At 39.8% G+C, this 14,877-nt stretch overlaps 1 pseudogene; it reads left to right on the top strand.

Annotated features, from left to right (window-relative positions):
* The first annotated feature begins 3,386 nt into the window (after positions 1-3,386).
* Positions 3,387-8,824, top strand: LOC121743698 (annotated as a pseudogene).
* The last annotated feature ends 6,053 nt before the right edge of the window (positions 8,825-14,877 follow it).

Below are 14,877 nucleotides of genomic sequence, written 5' to 3'. Positions count from 1 at the left end.
CATTGTGATCTCCAGAAACAAACTAGTGTGATGTTCTCACCAAATTGAACTTTAAAGAGTCACACTTGAGTGAAGTATTATACAGAGAAAATAATATTTAAAAAATTAGCAAAGTCAAAATTTGTGATTTTAAAAATAAAATTCCTATAGTTATAAGTTACCTAATTAGATTGATCTCTTCTATCAAAACAATTTGGCGTACATTCTAGAATAAATCAGAGGCCATAGCAAAAACATGTGGGCAAAACAGTAAATAGATCAAATCCCCCCTTTTTAATCACAAAATTCAAAGAGGGAAAAAAATTGACGCTCAACTACAAGCAAGGGTTTAAGAATCCAGACAGTATCAATGGCGAAATCTCAGCTAACAATGATCCACCCATGGTTTCTCGATCTCGTACCTCTCGTGGTTGTTCTTCTCATTGTTGCTCACGTCCTCGCTCTGGTTAGAATCTCTACAATCTGAGATCAGAACAAAAATTCGTCCTATTTGTGTCGTTTCCCGTTGATGTATGCTGGTTTTGCGTCTCTTCGTGCAGGTTTATTGGGTTTACAGACTAGCAACTGATAAGCAGCCTGGAAGAACTAAGAGGCACTAAGGAAGCAGTGAACAGTTTACTAAAATTTTAAGAGGCAAGTAGAGTTTGATTGAGTCTGCTATTCTATTACTTAATCGAATTAAGTGTTAATTGATGTTTTCAGATTCGCTGATGTCTTTGTACTTAGGATTTTGGTTTGCGATTATTTGAGTGATGGTTTGAATCTAATTTAGATATGGAATTAGGTTTTTTCGCGATCTTGTACAGTGCAATTAATTTTGGTTTTCTGGTTGGTTGAAAGGAAAAAAAATCAATTAATTGAGCTATCTATTTCCTTCGAAAGGTGAGAAAGTTTTATTGTTGTTTATGCGGAGTTTATGATAGCTCAAGTCAGAATGCTCGATTATGGAAGTCTGAGAGTAATAGATATTGCCTCCATTTATCTAATGTGTGTGACATCTATCAAATGACGATTCTGACCTTTTTCTAAAGGTCAAGCCATCAGTCTGGCATCAATTTGAGAAGAGTTAGCTAAAATTTATAGAGAGTTCTGAGTTAGATAGTGAGGATCTATAACTAACCATGTTTGAACTTTGAAGATAGTTTAACTGTTTTTCAATTCCATGTCAATATTGTTCTGATCAGGTAACAACCTGGATTAAATTATGATTGTTTTTCCTTGTCCCAGGCAATCTCTTTGGCGGATTCGTTCATTTTTACTGAGTTCCTATGCAAGTTCACTTGGAGGAGATTCGCAGGTTCTTGTGTAACAGTTTACACGTGATTAATTCTTGATAGCTTCATTGTTTGAGGTCTGTGGGGGATATATGTTGATGAATGTAAACTAACAACTATAGTTTGATGATAATCGCTGTACCATATCTGTATGTGTTTCTGGATGCTAAGTAGATCTTTACCCGTTCTTCTAAAATGTATGTTGTCGTGTGAATTTCAGTTCTTATGTAGTGCTGCATTTATAAATGGAATTTGTTACTGGCTTCCTTATTAACCAGGCTTTTCCTTCATAAATAATTTATCCTATATGCTTCAATATTAGGATTCTGATGAAGCATTAAACATTAACATTCTGTTCTTGTTCTTATCATTTATGGTATATTATTGTTAGAAGTAATTGAAGGATTTGTTGAACCTTATGGCATGCCTTCACATTTTCTTTATCTCATCATCAACGAGGAGCTATTTGCATGTCTGTCTAGTTTGAAGTTTCTGATAAAGTCTGGCTTGCACTGTTCGTTTGATTACGACTGTAGAGTATATGTTGCATGTGACTGGTTTACTTTCTTTTGTTTTGCATTCTAATGCCTGACTAACTATGGTGAAAAAATGGTTTTCTTTTTGGCTCATCTTATTGTTGAGATGCAATGAAGATTATCGATTTGATTACTGAGCTGCATCATGTTGAAGAAAGTAATACAGCTTCTGTTACTTGGCCCATTTCTGTTGTCCCGGTGTGAAGTCTTTTGGCTTAACTCGTTTGTGCATGATGATGTCCTCTTAATTTCGATGATTTTGAACTGACCTGGATGAAAAAGAGAAAGAACTAAATATAACATGGTAGAGAGTCCTTACAGTTACAGCCTGTATATGAAATCTTATAGAAAGGGGCGAAGTTGGATGATTGGATCATTAGCTCATCTTCGAAGGTAGTTGAACCTCGAAGATGAGCTAGATGACGAGACTTGAAGATTCTCGTTATGCGTCTCTTAACTTATGAGAGAGATAAGAACTCTCTCATAAGGGCTCCAAATCTATTTTTAGTGTGTTTCTGTTGCAGGTAGCCGTTTTGTTATAAATAATGATTTGGATGAACTGCACTTGACTAATGGTTTGCTATGAATATAAAGAGCAATCACATTATGACATTTTCATAATGGAATTTTACTTGGTATAGCTTTTCAGATTAAACAAAGCCCAACCAAAGAAATAGTAGGAGTGTATACGTTGAACAATATTTTCGGCACAATCTAAAAGAAATAGTAGGGGTATAAGTATAATGGTACGGTAATGATATAAAAAATTTATCATATCAGAATTTTCGAAATACCAAAAATTCAATAAGGTATTTTGTCATATAGTCGTTTTCAGTACGGTACGAGGTTCTCAGTGTAGTACTTATTACCGTATTGATCCATCCCTAATTTAAGTATCGGCGGCTTAAGATTGATCAAAATATTGTGAATATTTACAAATGTTTTGTGAAAATAGGGAAATAGAAGCCTCACTTACTTATCAATTGTGGTCGTCTTGTATTAATAGAATTCAAATATGAATCTCATATTTTATTTACTTATTGTTTAACTAATAATTAGTTCGACATAATGACTTATAAGCGATTTTTGTAAAAAAAAAGTTTGTAATAAAATGGTTTTTTGCTTGTAAATACAAGTACCGACAAATATTTGTTTTATGATTCTCTCCAAATTTTATTTTCTTTAATATAAATACAATAATTTTAATATATTCTTAAAAAATTTCTAAATGAAAAAAATCAAAAAATTACGTATCAATATAATTTATGACAATCAAAACTCCATTATTTTAGTTAAATCTATTCAAAAATTAAAATTTAAAACCACATCATCACTGTTCCATCTCACTTATCTTTTTCCCTTAATCAAATGAGGATACTTTTATTCAATCAAATCTAAGTTTAAAAAGGAATAAAAATTGATTTAAATAAAATAACAATCTAATCAATTTTCATTAGAGATGACTGTATGCCACGTAGTACACTTTATTTGGCCTGAAATTTAGAATGTATGTGCATTTAATTTATAACTAATTTTGTGATTGTTAACAAAATAAGTACAGGATGAGAGAGAAAAAACCTGACATCATAATTATTCGATATCTGAAAACCAACGGATTGAGTCGTTGCATTTTCAAAATTCCAAAATTTCCCAATATGGCGGCTGTGCCTGATTCTCGCTCCGGCTCCGGCGCCGGCGGAAAAATGGTTACCAATCGGCGGAGGCAGCGTCTCGCCTTTACTCCGTACGATCGCCCGCCTAAAACCCCAAACTGGTTTACCGGTGTCATTCTACTCTCTGCTCGCGCCTTAGCTTCTGGCGCCGGGAAATTAATCTCCTCCGCCATCTCTGAATCCTCATGTTCTGAAGATGCAGACTCCACTTCGGGTGCGCGTTCATCTTTTCTTGTTTATTTACAATTTTTAGTCTGCTTTCCAAATTACTACGTTAGTATATGAGTTTACTTTCGCATCTGCTCTTAATTTTGATTCGTAATTCTAGAAGCCGTTCATCCCTACTGCTTCATTCCTATTTTATTCATTCTATTGAATTTTAGACATAAATAGGTTGAGTGGTTTAGCGGGGGCCACAGCTAGATAGTGTAACAAAAATGCACATGCTTCGTGTAGAAGATTTTTGGTAGATGCTAAAGTTGTAGTTGAGATCGACATTTTTTTTTCAGTATGTTGGAGTGGAGTGTACTATATTATCATCTAGCACAATTCGTAATCCTACACTATTTAATCTTATTTTCAGATGGTGTTGAAGCTTATCAAATTGAAGTTAGAAATATTCCCTCAGTTCAAATAATAACTTTAACAATTACTCCAATACACTCTTATTTTTTTGGGATACACTAATTGCATTCTCAAGTAGCCTTGTTCGTTTCTGTGGATTTTTATGTATCATCGAGTGCTAAAATTCCAGATCTAAAGACTTTTAAGTTTATAGTATGCTGAAAAAAGAAGTATGGCATGGGCCTCAGTTTGACGATTGATGGTTAGTATTGGAGTTTTTCTTGTGATGATGTAATCTTGTTTATTACTACTATGTGCTTGATAACGATTGCTGGGAGGGTGAGAAAGGGATAGAAATCGATTAGTTGGGAGTTATAGAAGGTAGATGAGCTTTGAACAATTTCATTTGTGGACTCCCCATACTCCTAACTAAGAATAATGCTCCTAAAGTTTTGTAATAGTTCTGTTAAATTGAAGTTGTCTGTTGGGCACTGCATGAATGAAATAATTAGCTGTTCCTGCCTTCTCTGTAACTTCTGTGATTTCTTTCTTATTCACTTGGCAGAGGATGATACTGGCAACCATAATGAGTATGGAACCCCGTGTTTTGGAGTCAACGCTTCAAACGAGGTAACTAGCTGATTCATCTAGATGAATCCTTAACTTTGAACTGGATGTCTTGTGTTTAGATGTAGTATACTTGTGTGTGCGTGTGTATATAATTATTTATTTTTATCCCTGAACGGGGATGTTACTCTACATCCCTTTAGATAAATATTTCCCATTTTTTGTTATTGAACAATCTTTAGGAAAGTTATTTCCTACGAGACCATGAATCACTTATGATGCAAAACTCATTGAATGGTTAAATTGTTTCATCTTTTTCTTGGTGAAGAATTATTGAAACTACGAACTCGAAGAATTGTCTCCCTGATCCAGCATCACTGCCCACCATTATGGATCCGATGATTAGTGGAATAGCTTATTTTGGCTGGCAAGGATTTGGGATTTGACATTAGTTTAAGCAAAGTTGATTTATATTAAATTCAGAGTCCTTACTGATCAGCTTGAACTTAAAGCATTCACCTAAAAAATGGATATTTCTTCTACCTGTTGTTGAAATCGGAGGGGGGGGGGGGGTTGGCAAAGAAAGCATTCAGTTCTTAATGGGTAAATTCCGTGCTCTTTCATGTCACCTAGTTCATTTTTTGGTAAGTTAGTATGGCATCTATCATCTGGAATATTGGCTGCTTAACTTATCCTTGCTTTACAAGTTACTTCTGCCAAATACTAATAGTTTGTGCAATTACATGTGGTTCAACCTTTTTGCTAGGAAAAACTGACTTCAGGAGAAATGATACAATGTGGACGAGAGTCTCAGCTTAGTATGCAGACACCTGAAACAAAGTGGTTAATTGAGAAGCTCATTATGCAGGAGGATTTTTCAAGGTAATCTCCTTTAGGCAGATCTTGAGATCTCTTTAGTTATTCCAATATTGTTTAATAGTGGACATGGCAGTGCCATGGTGCTATATCATGGCGAATTTTAAGAAAAACACCATCACCATGGTGGCTTTTGCCTGTTTTTCGTGGTGGGTGCCATGGTGCCAGGCGCCAGCACGGCCTTTATGGCGCTCATTTGTAGTTTTTAGCCCATTAACCCATAACCCGCACCGTTTACCCACATACCCGCCCGTATTTGAATAAAAAAACCAATTTTCTCTCTCTCTCTCTCTCTCTCTCTCTCTCTCACCCAGCCCCGCCGCCCGCCTCCTAGAGAGTTTTATGGTGAATTGTTTCATTAATCTCAAATTCAAATTTGAGGCAGATAGAATGCATAATACATTATTTACTATAGCAAAATAATACTGACATAGACGTACAAAAAAATAATACTCCTATACGATACAAAACAGACATACAACAAGATAATATATGATATAGCCATACTATATAACATATTTATTGAATGCTTCAGTTCAGTGGATATTTGATATTGCTTCTTAAGTATTTATGTGTATTTTTCTTAGTTCTATACACAATAATTGCAATAATGTCTGACTTTTATTATTAGACTTTCCATTTTAATTGTCGAGCTAACACTTTAATTATTAGACATTATAGTACTCAGTTAAGATGCATTATGACTTAGGGAAGTTAAACGGTCATCTGCCTCTCCAATTTAACTTCACTGATGTCTGATTTTATTCAGGGAAGAGTGTGATAGGCTGACTAAAGTTCTTCATTCCGAGTTAGGAACTGGTCGGCTGAAGCAGGGGATAAAAGATCAATTGCAAATTCCCCTCGGCAAACAGAAGGTATTGCAGTAGGGTATCTAGTAGCAAGTCTTGTTTGAGTCTTTAATTAATTATACAGCTCTTTTTTTCATCAAAAGAAGATCCGTACATACTCAATAAAGCTATTCAAGAAGCTAAAAAGTGGTTCCAAGGGAAGAAAGAAGGGTCCAGTTCAGTGGCAGAGTTAGCACGTGGAACTTGTAATCTTAACTCTGCTGCGATTGACCATGTAAGTCATGCATTATATGATAGATATCAGAGATAGTGACTTTTCCATAACTATGGAGCTTCAACCATAGTTTTTTCCCTACATATATTTTAGATGAGGGATATGCTTTGAACAAAGTCATTTGCTTCTCCTTGAGTTCTGAAGGTTTCCTTGCCATGTAAAGAAAATATTGATATGCATATAATGTCGTTGATCTTTGTTAATCCAGATAGAAAATGGATCTGGTGCTCCTGTGGATATGGCCAGATCTTATATGAGAGAAAGGCCTCCTTGGGCATCTCCTATGGAACATGCTGAACTGAGAACCCCATTGACTACAACTATAAAACGTTTCAAGGAAAGAACGCCATATTCAGTCACCGAAGATGTTTGGTCATCATCAAAGGTGCAATTTAGATTTTTTGGTGTCTCCATCTATCTTGTCAGATATGTAATTGCTTCCAATCCAGCTCTGTGTTACCTTCAGTATGAAATAATGATGACTATTTTGTGTCAATGTCATCTACATCTGAACTCTCACTTTACAGTCTTCATCTGTCCATGAATTGGACGCAATCTTGTGCCAAAGTTTTATTACACCACATGTGGTTTGATCCTCAATTTGGCCTAAAATATTTTTAGTTGCTTATTTCAATCAATTGTTAGCAGGATTGGTAATTTGACTAATGTCTCATGGCACATTGTAAATCCAGATGTGATTCTCTTCACCCATTTTCTTGTTTTGAATAATAGAATTTGTTACCAATATGTTGATAATATTTCTTAAAACACGAAACTCATTTTTTATTCACGTGATGCAAGCTCATCTGTTGAGTATCTTACTCACTTCCTTTGGTTAATTGGTTTATTGTATTTCAGAGACAGAGTTCTCTTGCATCTGGATCCTGGAATATCCAGGATGAATTACGGAGATTACGCTCAAAAGCAGTCGAAGATATGTTGCGCACACCACCTGCTAAAAATGATTCGTCGTTGTTTGTAATTGCAGCAAGTAGGGTGGAGTCCCCGGGAGCTGGTGGTGTGGGAGAAGAAATATTTAAGTCACAATCTTTCTGGAAAACAAAGGATGTTGGAGTGAATGCTGATCCTGCCCTTGTAGGTTGGATTTGTACTCTCTCCAATGTCAGCTAATGTTCTGCAACTTAGTAGATGTGAATTCTCAATTCTAGATAATTATGTATATTGAAATAGTTGATTAGGTTAAAACTTAAGTTGATAAACACTGAGTCACAGTTTTGATTCTTTCAGCTTTAGAATCCAAACAAGATGGTAAGGCCAGTGAAACACCATCATCACATCCAGATGTTTCAGCTTCTGGAATCAGTAAGGTACAACAGCCTGCCTTATGTTAGCTGCTGATTATGCAAATGCATGGACCTAGACATTGAACGAGTAGCGCTTACAATGAGAATTAAACTGCTGGCTGGTGTCTTAGATGGTATTTAATCTGTTTTAAAGGATCCAGAAACAGTTTTAAGTCATGGCATACAAGCTCTATCTATGCTCTCACAGCCGACCACTACTGATCATACCAAGCAGCAGCGTTCTGGTACTTGGCCTTCTGTTCATGCCACCATGATTTTGCTGATTTTCTCTGTGCCAGTATTCTATTGTGTGTTATATTACAAGTGCTAAACGGATTTATAGAATGCAGCTATGGATTGATGACATCTTCCTTGAACTAGCTAAAGAAAACATAAGAATAAGATTAACCTAGCATGCAGTTATTTTTAATGAACACTGTTATTAGACACGTGCAAAGTGGTCTGACTTTTTCTCTGCTTTGGTATATAGCCGAACCACATGCAGCTAAGATTAGTGGACCTCCAGAAACTGGGGTAGGTGAACCCGGAGGAAGACTGTATGCAAATGGTTTCTCACCAGCTCAAGCCAGGTTCTTCTTTGCGGCCTGTTGCTCTTCTGACTGTAGTATATTGACTTGTTGCTTCTCGTGTGGTGGTTATAGTTCTTCCAGATAATACTTTTGATCTTGAACAGTTTTCCTGGAGCAGTTATCAAACTGAACTCAAAGCAATACGATGAGGAAAGCCATAATGATACTGCAAGCAACAAGAACATGCCAACATATGGTACCGCCAACATGGATGGCAACTGCAAGCTTCCCACTGAATCCTGCACGGAAGTAACTATTGTATCAGAAACCTAGCATAAACAGCTGTTCTCTGTTAAGAACAGAATTGAAAGGAAAACAATTGTAGAAATTCTTTATTCAATCGGCAGTGCCGCCCAAGCCCCAGGCTTTTCCTTGATACAATATATATCCTTTTCAATCATAATCTCCTAAACTATTAATAGGGAAATAATCATAATAACCGACTTTCCCCCCCAACAGGCGCATCATAACCGCCCCTTATTCTATTTACAAGATACACACTCCTATTTACAAAATACACACTATTTACAATATTTATACTAATTACACAGCCCACGAATGTAGACTCAATCCCGATCCTCACGCTTCTTCCTCCTTTGATACACTATCAAGGGCTTTCCCTGGTTGTCACCCTTTCGCTTCATATCAATTCCATCCCCCTTAGAATCGACCTTGTCCTCAAGGTCAAAATCTGGAAATTGCCCCATAAAATGTTGCAAGTCGATCCAAGTAGCCCCATCTTCACCCTCACCTTTCCATTTCACCAATAGTTGCTCAACTTCACGTTCCCCCATTGGAATCACCCGCAATGCCAAGATTTGTTCTGGCTCGAGCATTGGCAAGACCGGCAGTTCTATAGATTCCGGAAATTCAGTTGTAACTTCATGATTTCCCACCACCTTCTTTAGTTGAGAGATATGAAACACCGGATGTACCTTGCTGCCTTCCGGAAGGCGCAGCTTGTATGCTCTGCTCCCAACCCGAGCAAGAATTTCGAAAGGCCCATAACACTTAGCCGACAGCTTATGATCCTTACCATCCCGCAACGAGGCTCGCCGAAACGGTCGGACCTTCAGAAACACCTTATCACCAATCATAAACTCTACGTCTCGACGGTGCTTGTTGGCCTGAATGCTCATCTCCTGCTGTGCTTGCATTAGATTTCCCCGAAGTCGCTGCAAAACTTCATCTCGGCTGGCCAAAGTTTCAACCACTGCCGGCATTTTACACTCCCCGGGCAGAAAACGGCGAAGAGTTGGAGCCGGCCGACCATATACCACCTCGAAGGGAGTCATTCGCGCCGCGGTTTGGTATGAAGTATTGTACCAAAATTCTGCCCATGCCAACCATCTCACCCATTGCTTGGGCTGCTCGCTAGTGAAACAACGGAGGTATGTCTCCAACACCCGATTCGTCACCTCCGTTTGACCATCCGTTTCAGGATGGTAGGCTGTAGAGAACTTGAGGCGAGTACCGGACTGCGCGAATAATTCTTTCCAAAAAACACTTATGAACATGGAATCACGATCGCTAACAATGGAGTTGGGAATTCCATGCAAGCGGACCACTTCTTTCATGAAGATTTCCGCCACCGAGCGAGCAGTGATCGGAGGCTTTAATGGTAAGAAATGAGCATACTTAGATAACCTATCAACCACCACCAATATCACAGAAAATCCTTTCGACTTAGGCAAGCATGTGATGAAATCCATAGAAATATCTTCCCAAATTTGTTGCGGAATAGGCAACGGCTGTAGCAACCCGGCTGGCGACATTGCCTCGTATTTCATCTTTTGACAAATCAAACATTTAGCAACATATTCTTTAACAGTACGGAACATACCTTTCCAATAAACGTTGGTTGCGATCCGTCGATATGTTCGCAATACTCCTGCGTGTCCCCCAGACGGGGTATCATGGAACTCATGAAGAAGTTCGGGAATCCATCGCGATGCTGCCGGTAGCGTGATGCGATCGTGAAAGAATAATTTCGTTCCCACCAACCGAAAACCCGGTCTACTGTCCGGCTGCCGCTGAATTGATTCGATGATGGCCTTGAGATACTCGTCACTCCGTTGCTCGCTCTCGATCCCCTCGAAGCCCAGCCACTCCGCCTTACTTAATGCTGACAACTCGGCATCACCGTCCCGTCGTGATAGAGCGTCCGCCGCAGCATTAGAAATTCCAGTTTTATACTCAATATCAAAGTCATATCCCATCAACTTAGCAATCCAAACTTGCTGCGCGGGAGTAACAATCTTCTGATATAGCAAATGCTTCAAGCTCCGGTGATCGGTTCGCACCACAAACTTCCTTCCCAGTAGATAAGGTCGCCAATGCTGAACGGCTAAAGCGAGGCCCATCATTTCCCGTTCATACGCCGATTTTGTCAAGGTACGATCAGCCAAAGATTTGCTGAAATAGGCAATCGGTCGACGCTCCTGCATTAGTACCGCCCCTATGCCCGTTCCGGAAGCATCGCATTCGATAACAAAGGGGCGATCAAATTGGGGCAATGCCAACACCGGTGCCTCCGTAAGAGCCCTCTTTAAGCGACAGAAGCCCTCTTCCGCTTTAACAGTCCACTCAAAGCCTTTGGGAGCGTCTTTCTTTAATAACATCGTTAATGGCCTCGCAATTAAGCCATACTCCCTGACAAAACGGCGGTAGTACCCAGTCAAACCCAAGAATCCTCGTACCTCGCGTATACTCGAAGGTCTCGGCCACTCTAGCACAGCCTTAATTTTATCCGGATCCATTGCTACTCCATCCTTCGAAATTATGTGACCCAAGTATTCGACTTGCCGACAACCAAATGTACACTTCTTGTGATTTGCCAAAAACTGATTTTCTTGTAAAATCCAAAGCACAGTTTCCAAGTGCACTCGATGCTGCTCCCACGAACGGCTGTAGATGAGTATGTCGTCGAAGAAAACTAACACAAACTTACGCAAATAGGGCCTGAACATGTCATTCATAGTGGATTGGAAAGTCGCCGGTGCATTCGTGAGGCCGAAGGGCATGACCAAGAATTCATAGTGACCACTGTGAGTTCGGAATGCGGTTTTGGGTACGTCCTCGGATGCAACTCGGATTTGGTGATATCCGGATCGAAGATCAATTTTGGAGAAAACGACCGCCCCAGCCAGCTCGTCAAGCATCTCTTGAATCACCGGAATGGGGTATTTATCCGGTACCGTCACCTTATTTAATTCTCGATAATCGACACAAAATCGCCAACTCCCGTCTTTCTTTTTAACCAACAATACTGGGCTTGAGAAGGCGCTCGAACTCGGTCTTATAATCCCTGCCAATAACATGTCCTTCACCAATCGTTCAATCTCGTCCTTCTGGTGACGCCCATAACGATACGGTCGCACAGAAACTGGCCGAGTACCATCTTCCAAGGTAATGCGATGGTCTGTCACTCGCTCAGGTGGTAAGGATTTCGGATCCCCAAATACTTCGTGAAATTGTTGCAGCACTTCTTGTACCCCTTCTTGCTCGTGTATTTCAGCGTCCCCCTTTTCTTCTAGTACTATCGCCCATACTTGTGCATCGCGAGAGTTGATTAATGATTTTAGTCCGATAGGTCCCCGGCACAATTGAGGATCGCCCCGCAGCTTGATGCAGCGACCTTCCTTTTCGAACTTCATTATCATTTTGTCGTAGTAGTGCTTCACCTCTCCCAAGGTCGAAAGCCATGTCATACCCAAGATCATATCTACACCACCTAGCGGAAACACAAAACAATCTAATAGGAACTGACATCCCGCCAATGTTACCTCAATTTTCCGGCATGCCCCATCCGCTTCTTGGCGTAAACCGTTTCCCAAGAGAACGCCGAATCGCTCCTCTCGATCGGGCTGTAGTTGCAGCCGGTCCACGAGTGCCCTTGATATAAAATTGTGGCTTGCTCCGCTATCTATAAGAACTATGATAGTGTGTTCTCCCAACTTTGCATGCAGGCGCATAGTCCGAGCGGTATCAATGCCCGCCATTGAATATAATGGCAACTCAACGTCTCCTTCGCCAGACTCTTCATGCTCCTCGTTCATCTCCTCAAGTCCCGTTGGCTGATAAAATTCATACTGCTGCAGGTCTATCTTCTCTCCTTCGGTGATCATTACTCGCAACTGTTTGAGGCTACACTCATGCCCCGGAGAATAAGGTTTTCGACACCGGAAGCACAGCCCTTTAGCCTTTAATTCCGCCAATTCTTGCGAAGAGATCCTCGTAAAACGAGGTCGTTGTGGATGCTGCATCGCTTCACTGGCCCTTGACATAGAAGATTTCTCACCCGGACGTGAGTTACTACTAGTGAAATTCTGACTTGGCCTTCCTATCGAGTCAGTCCAAGCCATTGAACCGCTTCGACTCCAGCCGCTTCTCCTTGGCGTCGAATTATTCCAATTCAAACTTGTACGTCCTCCCCCCTGGATTGCCAAATTATCTTCTACATCACGTGCTAATTCCATTGCCGATTCCAGTTCAGTCGGCCTGAATAGGCGTAGGAATCCTCGTATTGGATCCTTAAGACCCTTCATGAAGTAGCCGAGATAATGAGCGTCGGTTAAGCCCGGTACTTGACTTGAGAGTTGAACAAACAAATTGACGTAATCCTCGACTCCCTTAATTTGTTTAATATCAGCCAATCTCTCAAATGCGTCCCCTTGGAAACGAGTATCGAACCGAGAAACCAATGCTTCCGAAAATTCCTTCCATGTGAGGGAGGGCTTACGAGAACGCAGCCAAGTCATCCAATACAAAGCCGGTCCCTCCATTGCCACCACCGCCGCTGCAACTCGGAATTCCGTCGCAGTTCCGGTTATCTCGAACTGTTGGTTGGCACGGGCTAGCCAACCGATGGGGTCCATTCCGTCGAACGACGGCAATTGCAAACCCCCTTTGTTCTTCCCCTGGTCGGGTTTCTCGCCCGTGTCGCTACCTTCCTCTGATTTGTTACCATCGTCGTTGTTGGACCCTCCTCCGCCGGAGTGAGATTCCGACTTAGTTTTGACGGCGACCGATAATTCGGTGAGGGTAGCAGTAATTATCTCCAGACTTTCTTTCATCGCTCTCTGATCTTCTCGAATCCCTTGCTGCTCTTTTTCCAACGCTTCCATCCTTTCCGTTTGCGATCTCGTCATTTTCAAGTGAGGACGGGATCCGGCAGGTCGGACCAATTGTTAAGAACAGAATTGAAAGGAAAACAATTGTAGAAATTCTTTATTCAATCGGCAGTGCCGCCCAAGCCCCAGGCTTTTCCTTGATACAATATATATCCTTTTCAATCATAATCTCCTAAACTATTAATAGGGAAATAATCATAATAACCGACTTTCCCCCCCAACAGGCGCATCATAACCGCCCCTTATTCTATTTACAAGATACACACTCCTATTTACAAAATACACACTATTTACAATATTTATACTAATTACACAGCCCACGAATGTAGACTCAATCCCGATCCTCACGCTTCTTCCTCCTTTGATACACTATCAAGGGCTTTCCCTGGTTGTCACCCTTTCGCTTCATATCATTCTCATACAAGTATGGATATAGAAAATGAAGAATCACAACTTGAGGTGACTCAGCCATTTGTAGAGAAAAAGAAAACTGTGAAAAACCAAGGAAGAAAAGTGAGTATAACCACTAGAAGAAGCAGGAGAGGGAAAGGTAAATGATGGAACCTCGTTTGATGTTTTAGAGATAGATCTTCCACTCTTTCCTGGTCTAGGATTATATTCTAGGGGTTATTCTGTAGGACAGCAGATCGTTGGAGTTAATTTATGAGAGTCATTTGTTTTATGGAAAGGCTGGTAGTTTTCTTAGAACAATAGAGATAATTGCTCAACTAGGGATAGTCCAAAAATGAAAACTTTTCGTAGTGACAGGTCAGGGATATTGAAATCTCTATTTTCATTTTATCTGATAGTATATGTCATGCTTTGGTTATTTGCATTGTGATATTACTGTTAATCTGCAATATTGGGCATACTGTTGATATATATACCCTGTATTGGTATCGAACATCTTTGTAAATATGGGTGAAATTGTGTACAGTATAGGTCTGGTAATCAAATGCTGAACTATTTATCTTTTTATTTTTAGGATAATTACCCATTGCGATCCTGTGGTTTCAGCTTTAGATAAAAACTGGGGAAAAAGCTTCTGGCGACGAGGGCGACTAAAGTTGAATTTTGGTGAAAATACTCGAGTATAAGGTTAAGGAGTCGTTTGGTTCTAGTCATGAGTTTATAATATGTTCAGGCTTCAACTCAATTTATAATCGGGATGTGCAATTAATCATACCATAACCATTGTTTGGTTACATCATGCACTGAATTAATCAATACTTGAAACAATGTTTGGTTTCATTTATTGTAGTAAACATATTAGATGCA

Source organism: Salvia splendens, chromosome 1, assembly GCF_004379255.2.
Source record: "Salvia splendens isolate huo1 chromosome 1, SspV2, whole genome shotgun sequence".
Lineage (NCBI taxonomy): Eukaryota > Viridiplantae > Streptophyta > Magnoliopsida > Lamiales > Lamiaceae > Salvia > Salvia splendens.
Note: the sequence above shows the minus strand (reverse complement) of the source record. Positions and strands in the feature narration are given on the sequence as shown.